Source organism: Porites lutea, chromosome 6 (genome assembly GCF_958299795.1).
Source record: "Porites lutea chromosome 6, jaPorLute2.1, whole genome shotgun sequence".
Classification (NCBI taxonomy): Eukaryota; Metazoa; Cnidaria; class Anthozoa; order Scleractinia; family Poritidae; genus Porites; species Porites lutea.
In genome coordinates, this window is record NC_133206.1 from 4,233,695 (window position 1) to 4,255,000 (window position 21,306).

The window sequence follows — 21,306 nt, forward strand, 5'->3', positions numbered from 1 at the left end:
GCGGTATTTTTAATATTTGGGTCGATTTTTGACTTGGTATAGTCTTATTTGCCGCTTTCCTTTTTTAATTGTGTTGCAGTGTTCGGCGATCTTATAAACTCTATACTTACTGCGCATGCGTATACTTCTACTTCGTTTATTATTGGATTATTGTTCACATAACTGCTGAATATCTTTCAGTGGAAAGCAGATTTCATCACGACAACTACTGCAAATAACGAAGCGAGTTTCTTATATAGCGAAATAATACAATATGCTCCTCAGGGCTGAACTGTATTTCAACTTTTTTAAGTGTTTTACCGAAAGCCATCAAGGATTTCTCAGCCAGCTAAAACCATTGATTGTGACGTACTACGGTTTATAGAAAGCGATACAATATCAGGGCGACCTAAAAATAGAAAAAGAAGCAATCTCGAATTTAAAAAGAACCAAGCATCTTCAGCTCGAAACCGAAAAAAACGAAATAACCTCAACTCGAAAACGAAGAATCCTGCAAGCCAAAACCAAAATACCCTCAACTTCGGTGAAAACACCTGCAAACAACTAAATATAGTCAGTTGTTTTCAAGCGTGATGGCCTGTTCCAGGCTCTCGGTACAGAGAGAGAGAGAGAGAGAAGAGGGGGAAGTGGGGCGGGGGAAGAGAGAGAGATAATTTCTTCGCTGTCCCCGTTCTCTTTTTGTTCGTCTTGACTAAATGAAAGCCACAAGGGTGACAATTCCTCCGGGTATCTGTCAGGCACTTTTGCTTTTGCTCACGGTACAAGCCCCGATCTGTCTTTTTCCCCTTTTGAGAAGGGAGGGAAAAGAGGGGAATACAGAGATTGGAAGAGGGTGGGATCACTGGCCACCCTCCCCCCTTCAAATGGTGGGTCATTTGTAACCCGGGGGTTTGGGGATTTACCATCTTAGACTTTTGGTATATTATATTTTTAACCCATTACAATGAGAAAGTTTGCGGTATTGCGGTGTTGATAATTTTTCACGTGGACTATTTTGCGGTATTTCGTCATTTTGCGGTATCCGGCTAAACATGTAAGATGCGGTATTTTTAATATTTGGGTCAATTTTTGACTTGGTATAATCTTATTTGCCGCTTTTCTTTTTTAATTGTGTTACAATGCTGGGCAGCCTTGTCCACTCTATACTTATTGCGCATGCGTATACTTCTACTTCGTTTATTATCGGATTATTGTTCACATAGCTGCCGAATATCTTTCAGTAGAAAGCAGACGTCATCACGACAGCTATTGCGAATAGCGAAACGAGTTCCTTTTATAGGGAAATAATACAATATGCTCCTCAGGGCTGAGCTGAGGTACTGTCACGCATTAGTGGCGCGGCAGGCTGTCATGCATTAGTGACGCGGCAGTGTAATTCCTGGTCACTATTTTTAGAATGCTTATTGATGACACCTCAGAAAAAAAAGAATTAAAAAAATCATTGCCCTGAATCTGAATATGAGTCAACTGGTGAGGTTGTTGGAAGGTTAGTTTGTTATTGCTGGCTGACAGGGTGGTGTGCCTGTCATTGGGTTTACTGTGAAACTAGTTTAATGTACTGCTGCACTATATAATAATATCTCAGTGCGTTTCAACATCTTCCTGAAGGTATTCTGTTGGATAATGTTCGAAAAGTAGTGTTTTGTTTGAATTTTTTTGTCATTAAGTGGAAAGCACCACGCATGGCAAATTGAGCGACAGTCACCCATGCTAATGCAGGAAGATAGAGTTTCATTAATTGATAGCGTTGTTCCATTTTGGTTTTTCACCAGATCATTGCAAACATGACGCAAAGTGGAATCGGAGCAGCAAGTGAGACTGATGTTGCAGCACTTAGTTCAGGGCAATCATTGGACTTTGATGACGACACATTGAAAGGTAAAGACATTCACTACTGTTATCAGTTGATCACCAAAAGAGCTTTGACATAGCAAGGACGAATGAAATTAAAACTATAGACAAGAACATCACGGTGACTGGAAAAGACAAAAAAAAAAAAAAAAAAAAAAAAAAAAAAAAAGGATGAGCCATTTTCAACGGGCGTCATCAGCTACAACAGAATTTAAAGTAATTAAATTGGCTGAAATTGTAAAAGCAATATTTACAGAACTAACAAGTAATTGACTAAGAACCACAAACAGTCTATCAGATTATTCTTGGAGCAGGCTTATTTTACGATTGACATAAGCAGAAAATTAGCTTTTGGTCTGCATGATTCACATATTCTTAGGAGACCCAAAAAGATCTCAACGCACATCTTATTCAGTGCAATGCTTCCGCGTCCCTTTTGTCAAGTATTTTCTGAGGATACAAATCATGTACGACTTTTTTGGCGTGTTAAACAGAAAATTTAGTCTCATATCACTGTTGCTACGTAGTGACCATCTTCACTGACAAAACCTAGTAGGAAATAATCTTGCTTTCTAGAAATAAGTGTCAAACAAAACTTTGCAAACCTTGGTATTGACAGCGCTACCCAAACCAAACCCTGACGGGAGGGGTTGGTAACTAGATGGGAGATCAGCAGCCATATTCTGTCCTGAACACTTTCATTCTCTTCCTTTTTCTTTTTTTTTATTTCGTTTCATTGAACATCCTATTTCTATGACTAATGTCATGGTTTACGCTATTCATAAGGTAACTATTAACACCCAAAGCAATAGCGCTCAGGTTTAACGACAATTCAATCTGCTTCGTTGTCAGCTATAGCAGAAGTTTACAAGACTGAAGGTAATGAAGCGTACTTAAAGGAAGATTACAGCAACGCCATTTACTTTTATACTGAGGGAATAAAAGTAAACTGCAAGGACCAGGACCTGAAGGCTAAGCTGTACAGCAACAGAGCATATGCAAACCTTCGTTTTGGTGAGACTATTTGTACTTTTGCAAATAGTGATGTGGCAAGGTTGGGGGGTTGGGAAGGCGAAGTAGCCGAGTGGTAAGACAGAGGTACTGGATTTGAATTGTGATTAATAGTTTGTTTGAAATTTCGTAGTCCGCACAGAAAGACATGTCTTTAAAAATGTGATGATGACCAAATATTATATATATATTTTTACCGAATTGCTGATCTCGTCAGGGAACTATTTGAGAACGGTCTAATCGAAGTAGATGTCAGTGATTGACACATGGTTACAGGGCCGTAACTAGTTTTTTTGTAACAGGGGGCATTATCGCGAGTACAGAAGGCACGAGGCTTGTGCGGGGGTATGAGGGTATCGTCCCCCAGAAAATTTTCATATTTGGAGGCTCCGAAACGTTATTTTCAGTACTTATCATTAGATATGTCTCCGAAAAATCGACCTCGAATATGAAAATGGCAAACAATTGCAAGTCACTATAACCAAAATAACTGAGTCTAAAGAAAACAAATCCATCCACAGACTTGATGTGTCTGGCTCAACAGGTCCGGGGGGGAAGCTGTCCCCCCTTGCCCCCTCGCTAGCTACGGCTCTGGATTATATACTTAATAATGAACAATTGCGGTTTCAACTTTCAGAATCTAAGTATAAAAAAGGTTCAAACAAACGGGTCAAACAATAACGTTCTTGCTGGACGGTTCCCTTCCATCATATTGCCACGCGCCTTTATTCTCCCGCTTATTCCCCTCCCCCATCGCATGCCTGCCATGCATGCATTAGCTGACGCAGTTAAGTGAACTACTCACGAAAGAAGTTTTCTTTTTCCAGTGTAAATGATTTTTCATCTTGAAGTTTTTTTTAATGTAATATCGTACTAATAAAAAGCATTACGCATTATCTGATTAATTCACTCGGGAACCTATGACCCGTATGGGCTCCTGATTCACTACATTCTGTTTTGGACTTGCTTTAACAAGGTCATCCTGTACTTGCCACCTTTTGTTTATCGTACGTGCTTTGAATTCTCATTGGCGCGCTGCGTTTGCTGTGTGTGACATTTTGGATTTTGTTTTTCAACATTCCTAGGAAATTACATTAATTCACTGGAGGACGCAAGAGAAGCCACGGACATGCGACCACTGTCAGTGAAACCAATAATAGCAGGTAATTCCAAAGGTTTAGTACTTTGTCCTTAAGAGGCAAATAGAGTTTATGAGGTGCTGAAAGCGTTTGAATTTAACCACATTCTAACTCAAAACCATAACTGGCGTTCTTTGATCATTTACCTTATTTTTTTCAAACTTTTGGAAACTATGCAAGAATGAAATTGAAGCTTAGAATTAGGATCAATAACTGAATTCACAAAGTCACATCATTTCTATCACAGGCCTCTCGCGAGACTACGAAAACAGAACTGACTTGATCAACTGGAAATCAGCAATCACCCTTCATCGCCCTTGTGCGATGTTGGCTGATTATGACAGTGGCGGTCATGATCAAGTCCTCTATGTTTAACATTTCAGTTATAATTTCTGTTGATCCCGCTAAGCGCTGTTTTGATAGAATGGAAGAAAGGGAGCAGGCTTGTGTCGCTGAATATTCTAGGTTTACTGATTTACTCTATTTTCACTAATTCAGGAGCGAAAGCTTTAACGAGATTGACTCTGTTTAAGCTGGCGATCACGTGGTGTCATAGAGGATTAGCAGTATCCTTTTGTTCATTGCATTCCTGCATCATGATCAAAAGATAGCTTACCTTTGCTACTTGTTATACTCCTTACTATGTTATGATTAAATTTCCACATAGAGTACGATTACAAAACGTCTTTGAAACATGTCTCGCGTTCAAAGCAAAAACAAATTACATTGCAAATAAAATGTGATTACAAGCCCTCTTTGAAACCTATAAGAGAGAAAGAAGATCCAGGGGACTAGGTTCGAATTTACTCCAACCAAAAGGACATGGAGTATGTCACAGCTTCTAATATTAGAGCCTGTGTTAAAACCCAGTCTCACCAGTTACACCATCTACCCTATTTCTCCTCCACCTTTCCATCCCTGAGCTACGCAAGTTTCTGCCAGTTCTTCAATACACGTATTTCTAGTCTCAGGGAGTTTTATGAATCGGGTTTCAACACCGTATTGAGTGAACTAGAATTAATTGCCACTGGTATCCTAAAAGGTAAAGTTTTTAATACTCCTCGTATTGTAAGCATAATTTACACAGAACGACAACAACAACAACTTATTTATCCATGGCTTCGTCCTCCCCCAGGGAGCCGTGTACTATAGCTAAGTAATAAATGGATTATACATAGTGAAATTTAAAATTAATTATGCCTTTACAAGTATACCTTAAGGTTCCTATACTAAACGTACAGTAGAGAAATATAATGACTTACTTTTTTAGAGTATAAAAATTTGTTAACAGCCAGCTAGTACAGGTACCCCAAGCTCACGAGCGAGAATAGTTGTTGCGTAACAGAACTGTTACAAGCGGGTTTGTATGGGGATTTTAGCGATCGTCGTTATTAAGGGGTCAAAAATGGCAATAAAAAAATAATACGTCAAAACGTTTTACCTTGCCTCGTTCAAGGTAGTGTATTATTTGTGGTGTGTTGTTAGCATCTTCGGTCGTTTCAGGGCGATTCTAGACTTTCCAAAAGTACTTCGTCGGATTTCATATCTTGCGACTTCGTCGCTCGCGGTCGGCCGCTTCGCGGCCAAACAAGGCTCGCTCCGCTCGCCAAGAGGTCGACTTGTAGCAAGTCTAGGGCGATTCCAGCGAGTTTCAATTCTGCAGTTCTCTGTAATTGAAACTTTTAGTTTTTTTTAATAGTATAAAAGTTGTTAACTGACCTATTGGCCTGCTAGGCCTCAGCTGACAAACTGTTCCATGGGACAACACCCTGATATCGGAAACTCTCTGTAAAGAGTCTTGGCATAGAATGAAAATATCAAGATTATATCTACGAATGATATTCATGTTTGCAAATTCCACAAGGATGATTCGAGTGCTTGTTTATCCTGTGGTTTAAACTCGTCTGTGAACGAGGCTTATCCAGTCGAGGTCGCGGAGAATCTGAGCAGATCTGACATCTCACCCGGATCCACATATTATAAATGCAATAGTTGCAATTTTTCAGGTTTTTGACTAAGTCCAGCACCAAAATCCCTAGACGCAACTCCACAATAATCGGGATAAGACATCATATCGAGATAAGGCGGGATCATGAATCAACAATTTGTAACTTGTTACGAGAATTCTTTCAGGACATTTTGGCTTCAGTTCCCCAAGCTAGGGCCGCAAATGCTATTGTAGCTTTATTGTTGATCTCTTAAATATGAAAAAAAAGGTACTGCTTACTACGTTATTTGGCGTGGGTGCCGATGTGAATTGAGCCATTGTTTCACATTGCTAGCTTAGGTTATGAATTAGAGATGAGAACAACTCTTTAGGGTTTCTAGACGCCTAGGCAAGGTAAGTGTCATCGGAGTTCAAAATTTCTAGAAAGGGATAGTTAGTTACAATATGGCAAGTCATTGATACATAATAGGAATATCAGGGATCCGAAGATAGAGCCCTGAGGCGCCCCGAAACGTACACAAGTTCTCCATATTTGGCGCTGGTTAAATTTTCTGTTTCTGAAGAGGTTTAAGTTCGAATACCCTTTTCAGCTTGATAAACAGAATGGTGTTTGTTAAATCACTTCTCGTTATCTAAGGTGCCAAATGCCGTTGATATGTCGACAAGAGCTCTCAAAGTAAAGTATTGAGAGAATTAGAGACTGTAGCTATAAGTAAACTTATTTGATGCCTTGGAAACTGAAGACAGCTGGGATACTGTTGAGGCCATTTCAGTGACAGAAGAAAGAAGAAATGGCTTGACTTTGGTTTTTTGTTAGTCACACATAATGTCAAAGTCAGGATCAGACAGGTTAGACCTGATCCTGTAATTAATTACATTCTGATTGTACATGGTAACACCTCCAGTTCCTCTTTATAAGGGGCGTAGCCAGAATAAGTTCCGGAGGTACGCACAATTTCCCCCCTCCCCCAGTAAATCAATAGATCCCTCGTCGTTTCCAAGTTTCCTCTCCATCCAGTTCTTTCTTTACAGTAAGACGTGGGAGAATCATATAGGAGACGGATGTGCATGCAGGCCCATGTTCCCAGGGAAAATGTCAGCTGAAATATGATATTTAGGCGATTTGAAATAGCTAGAAATGTGTCTAAAATTAGCATACTTCTTACAGATACTGGGGAAAATTTCAAGTTACTCATGATGAACAACTTACTTAGCCTTTTTAGCCCCTCATGAGGGTTAGTTTTGTTTAACCGAAATATTGGGAAAATAAATTACCTATCCTACGCTATCCGATCAGCCTTGACTTTAATTCATAGGAACTCACTGAAGAGGTCCACTAGTTGATATTCAGTTCGAACAAACATAAGAAGTACTTAATTTATAATGAAACTTCATACCTTAACAATGTCAAAAGATCGAAACGGAAAACACCGCTTTGATGGAGCTCAGAAAGCTGGCAACAGACATGGACAACGAGGTATCTTGGTTTGTTTCTATAACATACATGTTTATTCAAACTCATATATAACTACATAAATTTGAAAGGGAGAGTCGAGAGGTTAACCCTATGATTAAAACTCTCCTAAAAACAACAAACAAACAATAAAAATTACAACTTTAAAAAGGATTTGAGTTTACATTTAAAAAGTTCAAGGGTACCGGCTTCAACAACATTACTAGGTAAATTGTTCCAATAACTAATTACATTGTTAAAAAAAGAATATTTAAAACAGTTGATTCTAGATAATTTACAATAAAGCTTATACGAGTGATTTGCCCTAGTGGATTTGACTTTTGCGAATTGAAAGAATTCCTCAAAATCCAAGTGTGATAAGCCAAACACGATCTTATAACATTCAACAAGAGAGGAAGATGTCCTACGACTGGACAAAGATGGCCAATGTAACGTGTCACAACGCTCTTCATAAGACATATCACCTCTTTTTTGCTTAAGAGCTAATCTTGACGCGCGTCTTTGCACGCTCTTTATTGCATGAATATCTTTGACAAGATATGGGTTCCAGACTGGAGCAGCATACTCTAGAAGTGGTCTGACCAATGTTTTGTAAAGCAATGAAAAAGTTGTTGTATTAGCTGTTCCAACAGACCGTCTTATTAGCCCTAGGACTTGGTTCGCCTTATTCACCATAGTACTAATATGTTCACTCCAAGTAAGATCTTTTGATACAATAATTCCAAGATCTTTAAAGCTCTTGACATCTTTTAAGGCCGTACCTAGTTTATAATTCGTAGTCGATTTGTCACGAGAATGCGTTATTCGCATTGCTTCACACTTTTCCTTATTGAAACGAAGTTGCCATTTTTTCGCCCATTTACCAAGATTGAAGGTGTAATAAGCATTTCGCTTTGATTCAGCGATGAAAATAGCTTTTCATGCTACACTGATATTGCAAGTTGACTCTAAAAAAGCCGAGATTCGATCGGTACCACAATCCGTCGACTAAGGGCTCCGCATTTAAAGCAATTTTACTAACAGTTCGCGTTACGTTAAAATTACCCTGTACTAACTTTATAAAATGGTTGCTAAGGAATCAAAGCATGAAAATCAGGCATTATATTCCATTGTTGTTTATTCAAAAAGTTTCTTCTTTTCTGATTGGCTTAAATCCCGCGGCTTATTCTTCATAACCAGCTGGCGTTGACCAAATTTGGAAGAAGTACTACAGCTTAATTGCCAGAAAATAGACAGCAAACCGAGAAGCCTTTGATCGAGATTGCGTTGTTTTGTTGGAGAATTACAAAACGACGGAACATTTTTCACGTTTCGCAAAGAAAAAATAGCTGAACTATTGCCTAAAATCAAAGCAAGAATAAAGAATATCTGCAGAACTCATGATCTGCAGAACTGGACATCCCTCTATATCCTGAACTTGTCGAGAAACAGGCAACTGCGACAACTGAAGACGGTCGAGGCGGGTTTAGGAAAGCATGCTTGTTTTTAAACTAGGAATTATTTTGAATGAATAATAAAATAGCTTTCGTTTAATCTGAATAATTAGGGAGATCAAGGAGGGTGTTATCCACCTCTGCTAACACCCTTCAAATCATACTCAGCCTCATTTGATAATTGTTAATTAACACACTAATCATCCAACAAAGAGGTTCCAAAATTTCACACACAGCACTAGGTTTGAATATTGATACAAAACGTATTGGACCCGAAAACTTGGATCAAATTACCAGACACGAGACAGAGACGAGAAACTTTAATTAACGGTATTTCCTCTTTCAGCCCTCTGGGTATTCTCTGTTTTAGTTCTTCTGAACTGGTGGCCAGTCAGGTAGGGAGGTTGCTCATTAGTAATTGGGGTTTAATGAATTACTCTTTTTTGGGGGTGGGGGGAGGGGGAGGGGAGAAAACACATAATTCTATATACAGTATTCATAGCTTTTTACTGCTAAGAGAATAGGAGAATGAAACACTCACATAGTAGTTAATTGTCAGTTTATAGCGGGGCTCCCGCGAGCGCGAAGCGCGCGTGGGACAGAGCCCCATACTCATGGAATATGGTCAACCTCTTTTCGTTTGGTTGTCACGTGATTGACCGAGCGTACGTACGTACGTACGCGTCTACAGATTGTACGGGTGGGGTAGGGGAGACTATCAAAAGGAAGGGAGGGGTGTCTCAGGCGTGTCTTGGCAAGTCCACATCTTTAATATAGGATTTTAAGACATTCACAATATGGTCAATTGACAGCTGTCAAAACAGGATAGCCACTGACCAGTATCCCATGACCATATCGCGGGCTCATGTGTCAACTCATCGAGGTGACGTGATTTGTTTGGAAGCTGTCCGCTGACCAGTTAATTGTTTTACTAGATCGCGAACAATCTTCAATCTCATACTTTTACTAGTTAAACTGATAATGCACACATATTGGACATCAATGATTTGATCAATTGACAGCTGTCAAAACAGGGTACCCGCTGACCAGTATCACTTGGCTGTATCGCGGGCTCAGGTGTCGACCCTTCGATGTCAAGTATTTTTTTGAAGTTATCCGCTGACAAGTTACTAGTTTTCAAGTGATCGCAGGCTCAAGTTCAAGTTTGTTCTAAATTCATATGAAATATGTTGTGTTTATGTGCTACACAATTAAAATTTTGATTGCAAACTGACCTCGGACGCGAAAATTCAGGCAGCTGTTACAGGCAGGGAAGACAGTTGCTTTTGACTTTTCTCACCATGGTCACGCGTTGGTCACGCTCTGCGTCCAATTTTTATGCTCTGATTGGTCAAAATTTGACAGGTGAGTTCATGTGGAAAATTTATGCAGCATCTTGAATCTTGTTTACTTTGACAGCTGAAGCTGACAGAGTTTTGTGTCAACTTGTGATGTTTTTAAGTGTCTTTTTCCACTGGATGTGCAAAATGAAATTCAGCTGCTATCAGGAGTCCTCTGTTATTCATGGCTAGTTTGTTTATTGGGTTTTTGGTTGAGGAATACGTCGCTTCTCAAAGTCGGAAATCCGATTTCGGATGGCATCGTTTTCGTTTTCACCTTGCTTGATGCGTAAGAGGATTGCAAAGTCTGAAGCGATATTGGCTTTTCTTGATACCTTTCAGGAGCTGCATCTCGAATGGTAAGCCAGAGAAATTATTGTATTTGATGTTTGTTTTTTTAGATCTTATTTAATGAAGTCGAGCGGAGTTTATGCGGTCATTTAGTTTATGCACGTTTGTAAGATTTGAGACAATGATCTGACCGAGTATCAGGTTTGATTACAGAACTTTAAAAAGCCTTAAGACAGTTTCTCACCGCAAATAGAAACAAAACGTTCCAAAGAATATTTAGTTATAATTCTGGCCGGAAAAGAAAACTTTGAGCGATTTTCTTGCCTCGAGTTCGTCTTTGAAAAAAGCAAACACCGGGAAGCCGGCTTAAAACATAAAGTTAACTTTAAGCTTGAAGACTCAGGATTTTTAGGGATACTTTAATACTTGTCTTTCTGAATGAAAATTGTTGTTTCTGTATATGTTTCACCGAATTATATTTCTTTTATTGACTGTTAGTAGTCTCTCTTGTAATTTTAATCGCTGTGCCGATTGTTTTCAGTCGTTCAGTGAACATCGCTTGCAGGAGTACTCAAAATGCCGCGCGTTAATAAACCATTAAATAAAAAATAAACAGAATAAATTCTTTATAATGTTGGAGCGTAACTCTGTTAATGTTCATTCAAACACTCGCCACAGCTCGCACTACAAAAGTGAGAACCGGATGGTCGTATAGGTGATTTTGGAAATTTTTTTAACAGTTTATGAATATTGAATGAGTGCAATTTGTATTGTGAAATACTGCTTTCTGTCTGAGGTCTGCCGGTATGATAAAAACAGTGCCTCATACTACTGTTTCACCTCATATGTGATGTATAAATGGTATAAAAGGTTGGTTTACACGCACCCAGATTTGTTGACAAGATTTTGCAAAGTAAACTTGTCGAACCCAAAAAAGTTGGCCTGATTTTTTTCCCCACTAATTAATCTACGGTGACCAAGAGCTATTATGGCTATTAAATGTGATCGAAGATGATTACCAGTTTTTGGGTGTACATATGAGGCTAGCTATCAACTCGATGTAAGATTTGGTTCACTCTTGGGCTGTTTGCAAATTATTTTTCTCTAAAATCAGGTAGCCTTTCCCTCAAAAGTCACATAAAATTGCCTCTAAAGTTAACTGAATTGTGGAATTCGAATACAAGTTTATTGTTTAATTTAAATTATAAATTTATTAATGGGAGCCTCGCTTTTAGCCCTGGCTAAATCTATATATTGGGTCTAAAAACTGAACCGTTTCAATATGTATACAGTTCAAATCTCTCAGTTTGTTAAACCGGCGTCTATTACTGACTTGATTCAGTAATATGGTACTCATAAACAAGTATCTCATCGTTATCACAATTTTGAAATGAGAGTCGGCATTGGTGTGAAAAGGTTGACTTTATCGCACTTTTCCTTGTTTGAGTGACTTCATTGTTTTCCGAAACGTAACTGACTGATACCATTATTATTTTTTTCTCGCGTGCCCCGAAATCACTGTGGAGAATGGATTGCCTAAACTTGGTTATTTGCTGATGACTCTTAATATAAAAACGATTGAGGGTTTTTTCTTGATATAATACAAGACACACGGAATAAAATCAAAAATCACTTCACTCTATGGCACGCGTCGGTAGCCAAACTGATTGTCGCACCTTGTTCGTGACACAAAGCTGGCTCGACAGGGCGCAAATTTAGAACGGCTTCAAGTAAAAAATACGTGCTTTTGCTCGTTTGATTCTAATTTTGTAGATGTAGTTTCAAGGTCATACCAAAAACTAATCTGTAAAAATGTTTCGCGTGCTGTTGCTTGGTTTAAAAGCTTAGCGGGACTCGCGGGTTGAAGACAAAGCGTTTAGCAAGACAATAAAGTGAAAAGGCGCTAATTTGAGCACTTTAGGGAAAATAGCTGGGTGGGTTGGCTTAGTTTTATTTCATCGACGCAGTCGATGTAGAAACTACGTGCGCTGCGGGGTCGTGCTTTTTAAGCTGCAGGATGTTAAGTGGCCCGCCGAAGTGAACGTTAATTTTTTCGTCGTCCTAGACTAATACGGCTTTTTTTGATAGTGATGTTAAACTTTTCACTTCGGTATTCAACTTTTGCACTGGCTTTTTCTTGAGCTTGTAACATGGAAATCTAGCACGTTCTGTTTAGGTCTTCGCTTTGTTAGTTATTTGGGCCTGAAACTTGTTTTCTCATTTGAAGCGCTGAGATTTCGGAGGGGAGCCTTTATAAAAAATAGCCTCACCCCTCTCCTGTTAGATCATTTCTACGGTATATTTTCTTCACACCCTATTCCCCTAAGTCAGCACTTGTTACGCTACGGTGGCTTACGAAGATTTGAATTTCGCGGTCGATGATCTGGCTACGCATCGGTAATCGCAACCTTTGTTTCTCGAATAATAGAGGCAATTACCTTAAACAATAAAAAAGACCATAAAAGGAGCGAAAGTCTCTGTCATTGTTAACCCAAATTTGCACATAGTTGACACAGCGTGCTTCGTTTGCAAGCCACAAGCCGGCTAACAAATAACATGTTTTAAAGGCATCTCAGCCACTTAGCCGTGAGAAATTTATAACATCTTTGATAGGATAAACATTTTTTGTGCGAAAATATTCGGAATTCTAGCTCAGTTGTGGCTAAAATCGGAAAAAAGGCGTACATCACGGAGATCCGTCTAGCTCGACGGTTTCGTTGTATCTGAGCTACTTGATAATTCGCCCCATAAACCTTTGCGAACTGCTGCCCAATTTCCTCTGATCCATTTCTAACTCTGAACGCTATTCTCATAGTGTGACTGTGTCGATCATTCAACATGTCTGTAAGCGTTCAACTATTTTTTTTTTTTAATGTAAGTCTAGACGATAAGACGTAAGCGACCAAAGTTTCGGTTCCATCCGTTGATAAGCAATCTGCGATACGGAAAAAGATGGCGCTCCCCGTTGCATCTGGGTAGATCGACGAAATGTTGGTTCTGCTATTGACGAACGTTTTGATCAACCGAATTTTAAAGCGCATAAGAACTTGGAAAGTGTTCTTGTTAACTTTCTTAATGACGACGATTTTTCTCTTCAAATTAAGTTAAATTATGCAGAAGACATCAAGTACTATTATCTTCTTCCCCAGTTGGAGATATTCAAGGTTCTGATGAAGGGCAAACAAATCGAAAGTTTTTCAGATATATCACAGTAAATGAAGTGAAGAGGCAGAAGAGCCTTGCTTGAGCGTGCCATGATTGTTGCGATTGTACAAATCTGCAAACTAGCTTCTCCACGTCAATCCAGCCGCTGCAGCAACGGGCGAAAGATCACTTTAGTTTTCTGTGGCGCGCAGAGTCAAAACCTGGCTGCGAGCTAAGATGACCCAACAGAGATTTAAGAGTGGTGGAATCTTAATAACTCATAAGACAAAAACTGACGCTGTGTGACTTGCTGATGTGGCTAAAAAATTTGTCAGTCGAAATGATAACCGAAAACGTAACTTTGGAACATTTATATACTGACGCTGATCAGCCTCCTTCATATAGCCAGCTAACTGGACTAACACATGATAGACCCGACAAGGGCCAATGCGAAACCTTTAAGGCTTATTTCTTTTTCTTGATATTTTGTTGATTCTTTTTGGTGAAATCCAGTTTAAATGGTAAAAGAATATAAATTTAAGGATTGCCCTTAATATTATTTGAATCTTTTGTCACATTAAATGAACGCCATATATTTTAATTAAGTTTAAATTTACGTTTTTGTGTAGAAAACAAAGAAAATGGTGATAAAAGTCCCACCAATCCAAAATACGCTCCGCGGTTCCTGTACATCCTCCGTAAACAAGCGTTTACACTTACACACACACCAAATCATACACCCTTGCACACACCAAACGTGACTACTATAGTTGATTAATTTAGACCACTTCTCTGATGTCTATATATTTTTCTACTTCTATCTTCTCCTTTTAAAGAGCCAGCCAGGTAGAAAATCTTAAAACCGTGGATTTTAACACCATGCAGTGCCTTAGAGTACAGAAGGTTTTTGCCGATGAGAATTAAATATTTGAGTAAAAGAAGACCAGTTTTTCATTACACCATTCATAATTTGATTTTTGCAAAGAGTTAGAGATTGTTTAGATAAAGACTTATTCAAAGAGAAATCTAGGACGAAAAGGAAAAAGCAAAGGAACAAGATCGAAATTTATTCTTGTATTTACTCCTATTTCTTAGGCGGCACGTGTAATGCCTTTTTTGAAACACGAATTTCATGCTTACCTACTCAGATAACCACTGAGTTAAAAAATTTACCTTCTAGCAAGTCAAATAAAACAGATATCACAAATTTCATGAAGCTTATTTCTTCACTTCTTCTTTAATCCATTTTGTTGGCAACAATAGCCAAAGCGTACATAGTATTTTCCTGCAATTTTATCTCAAATAATTATACTGTTCCCTCGAAGAGCTGTAGATTAGTTGTGAACGTAAGTATTACATGTAAAATCTTGGACGACCTTCTTATTTCTTCAGAGCTAGTAGCTCCAGTTTAGGTTAGTCTTTGTATAGTAAGACACCATACGGAAGTCTTGCAAATAAATGGGCGTTTGCCATTTTCTAAAACAACCTACAGGAGTATCAATATTTAAAATAAAAGTATAAAAAGACATGAGGAGGATTATCAGGTTAAGGACATTTATTATTTTAACAGCTTTGTAAAGGACGGAGATATAACTGATTTTACATAGGATAAAACACTCTTATTTTTGCTGCTTTTAGTCATGCGGTGGAGGTAAAAGTAAACATCAGCAACCCGACAGCACTTTCCGCGTAAAGTATTGCTTGTGCAATTATCACCTTGGAGTGAAAGCTTTAAAATGCAGTGATTATAAAACAGCCCGATATTACTTCGAGTTGGTATTAAAGGAAGCCAGAGAGATCGGAAATAAAGATTATGAAGGAAATGTATATGAAGTCCTTGGCCAGACCTATCACAAACTCGGTGATTTGCAGAAAGCAAAAGAGTTTTATCAGCTGAGTCTAAGTATCGCAGAAAAGGCTGGAGACAAAGATTCTGAAGGAGCTGCATATAACAACCTTGGCACTGCCTACCGCGATCTCGGTGATTTGCACAAAGCAATCGAGTTTTTTCAGCTGAGTGTAAGTATCGCAGAAAAGGCTGGAGACAAAGATTCTGAAGGAACTGCATATAACAAGCTTGGCCTTGCCTACTGCGATCTCGGTGATTTGCAGAAAGCAATCGAATGTTTTCAGCTGAGTCTAAGTATCGCAGAAAAGACTGGAAACAAAGATTCTGAAGCAGCTGCATATAACAATCTTGGCCTTGCCTACCGCGATCTCGGTGATTTGCACAAAGCAATCGAATTTTGTCAGCTGAGTGTAAGTATCACAGAAAAGACTGGAAACAAAAATTCTGAAGCAACTGCATATAACAACCTTGGCGGTGCCTATCACAAACTCGGTGATTTGCAGAAAGCAATCGAATGTTTTCAGCTGAGTGTAAGTATCGCAGAAAAGACTGGAAACAAAGATTCTGAAGCAACTGCATATATCAACCTTGGCGGTGCCTACTGCGATCTCGGTGATTTGCAGAAAGCAATCGAGTTTTTTCAGCTGAGTGTAAGTATCGCAGAAAAGACTGGAAACAAAAAAACTGAAGGAACTGCATATAACAACCTTGGTGATGCCTATCACAAACTCGGTGATTTGCACAAAGCAATCGAGTATTTTCAGCTGAGTCTAAGTATCGCAGAAAAGACTGGAAACAAAGATTCTGAAACAACTGCATATAACAACCTTGGCCGTGCCTATCGCGATCTCGGTGATTTGCAGAAAGCAATCGAGTTTTTTCAGCTGAGTGTAAGTATCGCAGAAAAGACTGGAAACAAAAAAACTGAAGGAACTGCATATAACAACCTTGGTGATGCCTATCACAAACTCGGTGATTTGCAGAAAGCAATCGAATGTTTTCAGCTGAGTCTAAGTATCGCAGAAAAGACTGGAAACAAAGATTCTGAAGCAACTGCATATAACAACCTTGGCGGTGCCTACCGCGATCTCGGTGATTTGCAGAAAGCAATCGAATTTTGTCAGCTGATTATAAGTATCGCAGAAAAGACTGGAAACAAAGATTCTGAAGCAACTGCATATAACAACCTTGGCCTTGCCTACCGCGATCTCGGTGATTTGCAGAAAGCAATCGAGTTTTTTCAGCTGAGTGTAAGTATCGCAGAAAAGACTGGAAACAAAAATTCTGAAGGAAGAGCATATAACAACCTTGGCATTGTCTATAAAGATCTCGGTGATTTGCAGAAAGCAATCGAGTATTTTGAGCTGAGTCTAAGTATCGCAGAAAAGGCTGGAAACAAAAAAACTGAAGGAACTGCATATAACGACCTTGGCGTTGCCTATCACAAACTCGGTGATTTGCACAAAGCAATCGAGTATTTTCAGCTGAGTCTAAGTATCGCAGAAAAGACTGGAAACAAAGATTCTGAAGCAACTGCATATAACAACCTTGGCGAAGCCTATCACGATCTCGGTGATTTGCAGAAAGCAATCGAGTATTTTCAGCTGAGTCTAAGTATCGCAGAAAAGACTGGAAATAAAGATTGTGAAGCATATGCATATAACAACCTTGGCGGTGCCTACCGCGATCTCGGTGATTTGCACAAAACAATCAAGTATTATCAGCTGAGTCTAAGTATCGCAGAAAAGACTGGAAACAAAGATTGTGAAGCAACTGCATATGACAACCTTGGCATTGTCTATAAATATCTCGGTGATTTGCAGAAAGCAATCGAGTATTTTCAGCTGAGTCTAAGTATCGCAGAAAAGACTGGAAACAAAAATTGTGAAGGAAGAGCATATAACAACCTTGGCATTGTCTATAAAGATCTCGGTGATTTGCAGAGAGCAATCGAGTATTTTCAGCTGAGTCTAAGTATCGCAGAAAAGACTGGAAACAAAGATTCTGAAGGAGCTGCATATAGCAGCCTCGGCTCTGTCTTTCACTATCTCGGTAATTTCCAGGAAGAATTCAAGTTTTTTCAGCTCAGTGTAAGTATCGCAAAAAAGAATGGAGACAGAACGTCTGAAGGATGTGGATATAACAACCTTGGCATTTTCCGTCAGCGTCTCGGTGATCTGGAGAAAGCAATCGAGTATTTTCAGCTGAGTCTAAGTATCGCAAAAGAGGTTGGAAGCAGTTATTGTGAAGGAACTGCATATAATAACCTTGGCGAAGTCTATTACCATCTCGGTGATTTGCAGAAAGCAATCGAGCTTGCTCAGCTGAGTCTAGGTATCGCAGAAAAGACTGGAAACAAAGACTCTAAAAGAACTACAAATGCCAACCTTGCTTCTCTTTTTCTCTCTTTTGGCGACTTTATTAAAGCCGAGGAGTGTGCTAAATCCTCTATAAAACTGTGCGAGGAAATGAGGGATCTCCTACCCGGGAAAGACGAGTGGAAAATCAATTTTCGGAATGAACATGACATAAGTTATACTCTTTTAAGGAGAATTCAATCACATCAAGGTAGAACCCTTGAGGCACTTTTCACAGCTGAGGCGGGACGAGCACAAGCTCTCATGGATCTCATGGGATCACGATATTGCGTCAGGGAATCAATTCGACCGTCGTCAGAACAGCAGATAGAACTAATAATGACAATTTTAGAACTTGTTTCTTTACCAACGATTTTTGTAGCAGAAGATGAAAAACTTGTGAATTTGTGGTTACTGCTTAAGGGACAGCAGTGTCATTTTATCCGAAAGAAGATCAGTGTTGAGTTAACATCACTAATTCGCGAAACGTACCAAAAGATTGGTGTCAAATTCGATGTGAGAGGCAAGGATCGCTCCCGGGATGAGCCAGAAGATGAAGAGAGTGTTGTTCTTAAAACATTGTATGACGTGGTTATCGCTCCATTTTCTCACTTGATAAAAGGTGACGAAATCATCATTGTCCCTGACCGCTCATCATTTTTGATTCCTTATGTTGCCCTTGTGGACCAGAATTCCAGGTATTTGTCCGAAACGAAGAGAATTCGATTGGCTCCATCATTAAGAAGCTTGAGGCTGCTGGCAGAGTGTCCGGAGGACCGCCATAGTACATCTGGTGCACTGCTTGTTGGTAATCCGTGGGTGGAAACCGTACGCATCAAAGGGGACAAATTCAAACCGCTTCCAGGTGCTGAGAAAGAAGTACAAATGATTGGACAGATTCTTAACATTCAACCTCTCACTGGTAGGAACGCTACAAAAAATCGAGTTTTGAGCAGGCTCAAATCAGTTTCGTTAGTACACATTGCAGCTCATGGTTGTGCAGAAAACGGAGAAATTATTTTGTCTCCTAATCTTGCTGATGCTAAAAAGCCGAAAGAGGAGGACTTTCGTTTGACAATGAGAGATGTTGTGGATGTACAATTGCGCGCCAAACTTGTTGTCTTAAGCTGCTGTTTCAGTGCACGAGGGGAGATCAAAGCCGAAGGCGTGGTTGGTATTGCACGTGCCTTTTTAGGAGCCGGCGCACGTTCTGTTATCGCGTCATTGTGGCCGCTAAGCGACGAAGAGACGTTGGAGTTTATGAGACATTTTTACCGCCATTTGGTAGCGGGGCAAAGTGCAAGTAAGTCCCTTCATCATGCCATGGAATGTATGCGGGAGACTCAAGAACTCAAAGCCGTGAAGTACTGGGCGCCATTCGTGCTGATTGGGGATGACGTGACAATGAAATTTGGCCAATGAAAGGTGAGTTGCCCAGTTTAAAAAAAAAAAAAATGAAAAATAGATTTTTTTTCATCAGCATTAAATTCAGCACGTGCGAAGTTCGTGTTTTGAAACGGAACTTACATTTCTACAACGACAGAAAAAGAGTAAATTAAAGCACGGACGACGGATTGAAAAACACGTTGTGCAGAGTAAAAAAAAAAAACAACACAGGATAAAAGGATCATGCTAATTTGAACACATGAGGTCAGTTTTCAGTTGCAGGCCAGAAATAAGTCAATCGATCAATCAATAGATCGATCAATCCGTAGTTTCAAAAGTTCTGATGCCACGAGTTTATGGTTAACACAACACAGCAAAGACCGACAGTTTATCATTGTTAGCTTTTTCTGTATTTCCTTCTATAACAATTAGCATTTTTTACGACTGCGCGATGAAAGCGTACTATTCGGGTGTCCGGCCGGCATACTTCCTGAAACAGTTAGCTGTTGTAACCCTATTTCAGACCTGAAACTCTGTTTTCAAGCGTAACTGCCTGTACGCCAGTGTGCACATGCGTTATTCAGCCTGTAATGCTTGTACAAGAGTACCCCTCCCCCCTGAGACAGTTACCTGGTGTTACCTTATTTGAGACCTGAAAATCTGTTTCTATACCGGAGGCGTAGCTACCTTTTCGCCAGTGTGCAGCGGCCTGTAAAGCTTGTATAAGAGTAGCCCTCCCCCTCCCACTCCCCCCTACACAGGAAATTTCCCCACCTGAACATAGCTAGTCTTCTCGCTTATTAGTTAACTTGATAAAAATTACAGAAATTAGCTTGCCTGTTTTTTCTTTCACTGCAGAGCTAATAAAAGATATAGAAGGACTTCTGACATCTGGAAAAGCTGTATGATCCTGCATCTCCATTAAGTCGCTTTGGCTGTACTTACCATCGGGAATTGATTTACGGATTTATTTACAGTGAAGAGAGGTAGACCATGAGTACAGTCCCTTATTTTCCCGAGGGATAGTAGAGCAAACAAAATAATTAAGCGGGCGTTCATGAAAAATACAACCCTCGAGTAAGGCGACCTTTCCTGGATACTTGTGGAAAACTTCAACAAGTGCTCGCTCAAAACCCGCTGTGCAAGGGTTTCTGGGAACAGGTTTCAGTCATTCCGTGGACGAACCTTTTATAGACTTCAAGGAAAAAGTTGCTTTATTTGCGTGATACATTGTAAATAGAAATTATATACCGTAACATCCCGTTTCTACGTGTTCAGAGAAATTGATTACTGGTTTAAACTTTTACAACAACAAAAACGAAAACAACATTAGCTTTATTTGCATGCCTATAAGCTCTAAGAGTACAGTTGCAAATTAAAGTTTTTAAAGATAAAACAAGAAGAAATAATAACGTAACGAAGAGATAACAATTAAGTTACATCAGACTCGCTTGGTAATAAATCACCACAAAAATGTAATTGTGATAATGCAAACTTCGTCCATTGATTTTTATTAAAACCGCAAAGAGGACAAAATAATCTTGTGATTTGGTAAATTCTGCAACTTTCGATCATCCTTTTCTTTCCTTTCAGTTACCTTGCTTTTATCTTTTAAGTAAGGGAAAAAAATCGTTCTTAAAATTGTTAAAAAATTCTAGCCGGTTTCTTTGAGTGTTGAAATATGTATTTGTTTGACAATGCAACGTTTGAACCCACGCGGTCCGGGATGTAATAGTCTTCTTTGTTATTAATACAAGGAAGAATTCATTAATATCAATAATACGAGGAGGATTCAAGTTCAGCCCTACAAGTAATATTTGATCAATTTTTGCTTGTTTCGAGACAGCGAAAAATCAACCAAGTACACGACATAATAGATTCAAAAAGGTTTAAATCCTGTGTAGGCTGTAAATTATAACAGGCCCTATACGGGCTAAGATGTCAGTACTCAGCGCTTGAGATACTTCTCTTTTCAATGAATTCTCCCACCGATTTGTTATCAAAGCTACGGAACAGTTTGCCCCCCCCCCCTCCCCCATCCCCCCCCCACATCCGTCTTGAGAGCGATGTAAATAAATTTCTT